Source organism: Amblyomma mixtum, chromosome 7, assembly GCF_055824585.1.
Source record: "Amblyomma mixtum isolate Tamu chromosome 7, ASM5582458v1, whole genome shotgun sequence".
NCBI classification, from domain to species: domain Eukaryota; kingdom Metazoa; phylum Arthropoda; class Arachnida; order Ixodida; family Ixodidae; genus Amblyomma; species Amblyomma mixtum.
This window is the reverse complement of record NC_143018.1, coordinates 137932836-137940637: the sequence shown is the minus strand read 5'-3', so window position 1 is coordinate 137940637 and position 7802 is coordinate 137932836.

Genomic DNA, 7802 nt, shown 5'->3' with positions numbered 1-7802 from the left:
TAATGCGCTTTTCTTTTTCTGCGTCCTTGTGTGCTGCGTTATTACGGACTAGTTTCGCAGTTTTTTTCCGCCTTCCTGAGTCAATGTTCTTAGTATACTAGTTTTTAAACGCCCTAGCTGCCCACTTGTTATCGTCCAATTTCCTCAGGCGTTCTTCATATAGTATTTTACTCTGAGATTCCCGTGCTTCGAACGATACCCATCGTATATCGCTGTGTGCAGCTTTGTTTGAGGTTTTGCGGTGGGAACCGAGTTCCAATCCAGCAACAGCTGCCTGATTCATTTCTAGTCTCGACAGAACTTCTGCCCTTAAGCACAGAACCGCATTCCTGATAGTAAGCCTCAGCACCGTTATTTCATTCGAAATACCTGTGAGTACTTCATATTTGCTGTAGCCCCATAGTGCCCTGTGTTTCATTATCTCGGCATCTCTTCGCTCTTTTGCCTTATCAGAATGTTCGTGCTTTTTCCATGAGAGAGGGAGCGAGAAACTCTTTAGTGAAATATAGAGAATTAGACCAGCGTTTAAAAATCGCTGGCATGCTACTCTGCGTAGGGAGGGAAACTTGAGAGATAAAGAAAGAAGGGAGAGCAGTGTGGAAGAGGTAAAAAAAGCGAAGATAAATAGTGGCCATGGAATGGGTACTAAGGATGTAACGGCGTGCATATCTGTCATTGTGCTTTGACAGTGTTCACCTGCGCGCCCCCGTCCATAGCGGCGGACGTAGTTATGATACCGAGAGTGCCACATAGGAACTTGATCGAACAGTGTGGTCAGCGGCTGCGCCAGAACCCTCCTACGCTACCCTGTGGTATCCCGATTGCCACACTTGAGCCCCTGGTTAAGCTATTCAGCAGACAAGGGAAGGGAAAAGAGGTGCGCGTTATGACATACATCACGGAAGTTAGCCGTTACCGAAACCAGGGAGCATATGAGATATTTTTCTTTTTTTGTAATTTATCTTGAATCACGTGGAAATATAAGTACTATTATTTTATTGTTTAAAGGTAATTGGTGAGAAAAAAATTGGAGGGGGCACAAAGACGTCATGACACGGTCGTTCTTCATATTGTAGATTTGTACTTATGCAATTAATACAAGAGTCTATATTCAGGTTCCAAATTTGGGAGCCCTGCACGCGCTGTCAGTTGTAAAAAGTTGGAGGCTTATCAAGGTTAAGCCCCGTGGATGCGAAGCAGCCTCCGTTTTGCATTCTTATTATTAACGTCCTTAGCGTTTGGCGGCATCTTGACCGCATACACGCCCGGCGCAAAGACGCTGGCGCGGTTGCGGGCACAGAGACTGACGCGACGGCGGGCGCGCGCCGCTTCATCCCTGGTGTGACGTCACATATCATGTGATGCAGCGATGGTAGCGCCACCGCCACGTCGCGCGCGACGGCGCGAACCGAAGCGTGGAGGCCTCCGCCGGGCGACGTCCGACGGCGCGATATGAGGCCCCATCTGCAGCCGGTGTGACGTCATCACGTGACGTCACATCATGTGATCTCACTTCAAGGTCAATGGTGGCCACCGCCGGGCGTCGCGCGAAGGCCCGAAACCTACGTTAATATGCTTCGCATAAAATGCGGTCGAAATTGAGACCAGCAGACAGACTCGTTCCACCGGCAGGGACCGCCATACTGAATGTTGTCGTGACGTCACAAGAGCATACACGGAGCAACGTCGTATGATATCGTTGCTGCAGTGCATGTAGCGAGGTCTCTTGTCGCCTATACTTTGGCCGGCGATCGATGTAGCAGTCGTCCCTCATATATCAGTGGCATTTGCCGCAAAAGCGATAAGAGTAACGTAGTTTTTCTTCGGCTCCATGCATACGATGTCAATGGAATCGTGATTGACGGTGGGTGGGCTTGTCGGTATGAATATGCAGTCATTGACGCAACGGTACGTCACGCTTGACAAACGACGACACGTTCAGGACAAACGAGCGCGCATCGTAGAAGTGTAAACAGTGAACTTAGTGGCAACCGCAATACTGTGGTGTGGGAAATTTAAAAGCTTATTGGACCTCATGCTAGCCACGGTGACGTGCGCGGCGTGCGTGCACCAGCGAAGATATGCTTTCAATCGGCGCCTGTGCATAGAACCGAACGGCCAGGCAAGCGACACGGGCAAAAAACACCGCACGACGCTGTGGTTTGTCCCTCTCCACCGTCGCCTGGGCTTCTGCTGCCAAGCGAAAGCTACACGCCTGATGAGTCGACGGCCTAAAATTTGCGATTGCGTGTACCTTATCCACATCGAAAAAAACGAAACGAGCTGCTGCCTTTCATCATCATCATCATCAGCCTGGCTACGCCCACTAAAGGGCAAAGGCCTCTCCAATTTCTCTCCAATTAAACCAGTCCTTTGCCATCTGCGGCCAAAATATCCACGCAAACTCCTTAATCTCATCCGTCCACCAAACTTTCTGCCGTCCCCTGGTAAGCTTGCCTTCTCTTGCAACCCACTCCGTCACCCTTAGGAACCAGCGGTTATCTTGCCTTCGCATCACATGCCCTGTGCAGCCACATTTCTTCCTCTTGGTTTTGTCTAGGATATCATTAACCCGCCTTAAAGCTACACCTATAATTTTTCTTTCCGTTGCATTTCATATCTTCGCAATTTACTAGCAATCTTCGTTGAAGTTTTGCCAGATTCTTAACTTTCGATGGACGGCAGACAACCAACCATGATGTGACGAGGCCAAGCGAGTCCGCAGGATTCATCTGTGATTTCGGCGATTGCGGAGAGCGAATTCACGCATTTTAGCGCATGCAAATAGCCGTTGAGCGAAGTTTTGCGTACAGTGCGCTCAACGCGACGACTGCCTACATTGCAGGATGCGTGTACAATGAGGGAAAAGTGAGGATGTCACGGGGTTTGCAGAGCATACGCCGGCAGCAGTCATCGGCGTCGACTCTAGACAAAACATTTGGTTGTTTTCATTATTGCAAGTGGTGGCCGAACGTATATTTAGCTAAAGTGATTTAAAATCAAGTTTTGGTGACATCCGAGGAAGCAGATACAATTAGAGGGAAGCGCCAGTCCTACGTGAAGTGTTTTTCCAGTCAGTCGATAGCACCACCAGTGCTTATTGCAGTGTTATCCTAGTGTGTAAACGTGTAAGGCTACAATTTCTGAGCAAGAGTCGGTAATTTTGAGATAAGGAGAGCCCTGTTTTTGCACAGTTATTTAAACAACCTCAGCGCATGGCTGCAGTGTTCGTAATCTTCGCATTCATGGGGTCTTTGTGCACGCGCTATAATCTCGAAGCATTCATTTAGACGGCGGTGGCTATTCGTCGGTGCGAGCAGTGAAACATTCTAGTCGCGTTCGGTTTTGTCAACGGCGTTCAACGAGCCGAGAGGATGTATGTTCGACTTGCATACGCACACCTGCAGCAGGGAAGCCGTCGCATTCGGCCCTTTTCTATGCTCCTTTCGTGCCTCAAGCTTTCTTTAGTACGAACGCATGATAATTGAGTTTAATTATCGAGTCGATGAAGAGCGCACAAGAACTTGGTATTCAGCGAAATAACTTCACGCCCTCCACAGCGCGCAGCATTGAAAACATGCACGGCACGTGTCGCTTTTCGCATACGGGAGTAGTTGATTGCTCAAAAGAGACCACACTCATAAGACACGAAAAACGTGCTTCTAAGAGTAAATAATAAAGCAGGGGTGCGTTGATTTCTGTTTCCTGACAGACAGAAAACGGGCTCCGCGAGCATGTCCGCTTCTCCAAGGATCACTAAGCTGGCTTACTAACATGACGGGTTCTGAAAATAAAATACGATATTTCATTTTATTTTGCTAAGTTAAAAAAAAACATTTACAGCGGCCGCCGTCCATGGTGTATAGATGCAAGCACGTCAATGTCGTCAACTGCGCACAGCAGACCAGTATGCCCTAGTGACGTCAGCTATCAGGGGTGGCCGGACCAACAAGCAGTTGGGAAAAAAAGAACAAGAAAGTTCTGTTAAAAAATTACCTACCGCACACAATCAACTGAAACTTTGGGCAACTGTAATCTAATGTGTTCGGAATTTAATGCTACAAGCAGGGTGCGTGCGAAATTAAGTTTTTATGGCCCCTTTAAGCTCTTCCGTAACGACATAACACGTTAGCGTATTGGTTAGTTCCCATATATACAGAACGTCATTCCCTACTTTACATTCATCAATTCCTGAGCGTTCTCGTACCACTCCAGCAGCAGTGGTGCAGCAGTTTAGCGGTGCGCCACTGCCCCGGGATGGCGGGTGCTCCAAGCGGTGGGCCTTGATCGGCCTAGGATGCTCTTACCGAGCAACCAATCATTAACTGTCGCCTGCAACAGTGGGCAGTGTGCTCACTATCCGGTGGGCAGGTTGTGATAACGCTGCAAGGTCACGTGGCCTAGGATGCTCTCTGGGGACCACCTCCCAGAGCCATGCTCGTTATGTGGCGCTCACAACACCAAAGCGGAAAACTCCAACACCATATTTTCTGAAGAAGAGGGCCTTGAACGCTATCGCGCTAATGTGTAATCCAAAATGGAAAGCACGCCCGGAGTAGACAATGCTTCACGTGATGTTAATTCTTGCAAGATATGTTCTCTGAGCACTATGGAACATAAATTCCTGTGCCGCCTTCCGGATTATCTCGCACAATTTTTTGCAGCCATTTGCACTTCAGCGAGTCACAAAATTCAAGCTGAACGGTAACTCATAACCACAGAAGATGCGAAATGTTTTCCCGCTTTTGATTCTTGGCATCAAAAAGGAACAAAAATTACTGCCAGTCTCCAGTCGTACAGGAAAAGGTGACTGAATATTTGCTATGTTTCCACACGAGATATAGCAAGTGATTGGAATGTTTTCGGGAAATCAAGATCGGACAGGAAAGTTCTTGGTTCTCGCATTCTGCGATACTTCCGGCCTAATGCTTGGTGGTGGGATGGGGGATCTGAGGAAGCCGAGGCTTTTCGAAGAGACGGTGCATTTCTAAAACTTCAACAAGATGATACTGCCACATTCCTGGGCATTCTCATGGCACCGTCTCCCGGCCGAACTGCCTTAACCGCTATTCTGGCTAGCCTTAGCCATGGAGGCGGGCAGTGCTTCTTCTGCTTCGTCTCTTCTTCGTGCACCGCTCGGGAGGATCAAAGTATTCTAAAATAGCCGGGAAGAGCAACGTGTTTTGAGTCGGCGTCGAATTCGTTCTCCCACCTAATCGAGACCCATGACGTGGGAGGGGGGGTTCGCTGCTGCCTGGCGCTTCCCAGAAAAATGTATCCTGGCCGTCCCGACTGTCAAGCCGTCACATATTTGGAGGAGCCGGCTGGTAACGTCCCATGTGCACTGACTCCGAAGAGGCCTTTGAAGCCAGTTGTCAGTGCCTGTACACAAAGCGAGCCGCCACCTGCGAGACCTACAGCCAGAGTTCAGCGGCCTGACAAAATCGTGAAAGGAGATGACATCAACCATTCGTAGCCAGACCACTCAACGTTTTGGAGCTGACGCTCCGCTCGTACTCCACGCGCCTCTGACACCGCCGCTGTTCCACGGTGACAGGTTCGAGGACGTTGAAGACCGGTAGGTCAGTTTCGACCCTGTGGCTGCCTTCAACCAGTGGGACGGGGAACGCAAGATAAGGAACGTCTGCCTCGAGCTACAGGATTCGGACAAGATCTAGTTCGAGAATCACGAGACCTCTTTTGCCACCTGGGAGGTTTTTTGTCGTGAGTTTCTGGCGACATTCGGTACCAGTGAAACAAAAGAGGTGGCTGAAGTCGCTCTGCACTCGAGGTCGCAGCAGCCAAATGAGAGCGTCACCATGTTCGTTGAAGACATTATGCGCCTGTTCAATCGATGCGACCCTGCTATAGCCGAGGCCAAGCAACTTCGGCCAAGCCAAGCAACCTAATTCGGGGTGTTAAAGAACAGCTGCTTGCTGGACCTGTCCATGACCCTCTAAGAACAGTGGCCGATTTTAAAAGGGAGGCATTGAGCATGGAGCGCTCCTTACAGGAACGCGCCGCGCAGTACGACCGGCAGGCTAGTATTGCAGCCGCTCAAATCTGCACGCCTACGGCGCTACCCGCTGAGGATCTTTGAGAGCTCGTCAGGAGCATCGTTCGCGTAGAACTCGCGAAACTCCTCTTCGAAGCCCCAGAGGCCAACGTCGCTGCACTGCCAGACGTGGTGCGGGATGAAATCCGGCGAGTGGTGCAGCCAGCACCAGTTTTTTCGGAGCCGCAGCCCTACATCATGACCTACAGCGATGCACTTCGACGGCCTGCGGCAGTGGCACAAGCTTTTTCACCTGTGCCGGCTGTGCAGCAGCCGTGTCCAGCTGTGCCTACCGCAGTGCTGCCCAACTGCCCCTACCGACGAATGGGTTTAAGAGGTTTTGCTGCAGTCGCTCCTCCACCACGCTACGGCGAGCGTCCTCAGGATATTGTGCAGTACCTGGCATCCAACTTGCAGGCTCCGACCGTGCCGCGACGCCAGTGCCGCGACGTGCCGCGACGTCCATCGCCAAGGAGATTCTCTTCTCCCAGCCGCCCGTCGACCCCTTGCAAATTCAGAGGCACGTTCCCATGGCGGGAAAACTGGAGACGGCGTCCTCTGGGGGTAGGGCCACCGCAGCTCGAAAGGGACAAGAGCCTCCACTCGACAGTTTGCAGCGACGGTGAGACCGACGACGAAGAGCCAGCGATTGACTTCCGCTGAAATACCAGTAACCGCCGATAACTGTGAAATAACCGCTCTGGTGGATACCGGCCCTCATTTCTCTCTGATAAGCAGCCGGCTAGCCACGACCTTCAGACAACTTGGACTGGGCCGCAGATCCGCACACCGGCGGCCATGTTGTGACGCCGACCGGCGTCGGCGCCTTGCGAATTAAGACCCGCGGCGTCACTTTCCCCGGCTGCTTTGCTGTGCTTCCTGAGTGCTCTAAAGTCCTCTTACTCGGTCTGGATTTCCTTCATGAATATGGAGCTGTCATCGACTTTAAGGAGCTGATCGTCTTGTTTGCCGCACACCGCACTGTTGAAGACGAACCCCAGCAACGCAGGACTAAGTTGCGGGTCAGCGATGATGACGAGGTGATTCCGTCGAGAACCAGCACGTTATTAACTGTGCAGTGCGATGACAGAGCCGGCACTCATGGCATCGCTGAAGCCAACATGTCGCTGCTCCTGGGTCAGCAACTGTGTGTAGCTCGCGGGCTTGTAGAATTGAAGAATAAGCGAACCGAGCTTTTCATAGCAAGTTTCGGTTGTGAACCCCAACGTTTAGGGGCCAACACAACGACTGCTTATTGTGGAGAACTCGGAGAATGCGCTGGAGAATACGCGTTGACGGGGACTACGAAATCAGTAAAATCAACGAATGCACCATTTAAAGTCGACGTGTACCCGGATCTCCCGCCTAGTCAAAAACGCAACTTGCAGACTGTCACTGACCCTTTCCGGGACTGTTTTGCGTCAACCTCCAGAGTTAGACATATACCGATAATAAAACATCGAATTATACTTCATGAAAGACAGAAGTATCTTCAAAGGAACGGAATGCAATTCGAAGGCAAGTTCAAGAAATGCTCCAGGACAACGTGATACAGCCATCGAAGAGCCCGTGGGCGTCGCCTGTGATCCTAGTTGCAAAGAAAGATGGGGCCCTGCGGTTTTGTGTTGATTACCGACGTCTGAGCAAAGTAACTAAGACAGACTTTTATCCTTTTGCCGCGCATTGATCCCTAGACCGGCTGCGCCACAGGAAATACTTTTCATCTCTCGATTTACGCAGTGGCTAT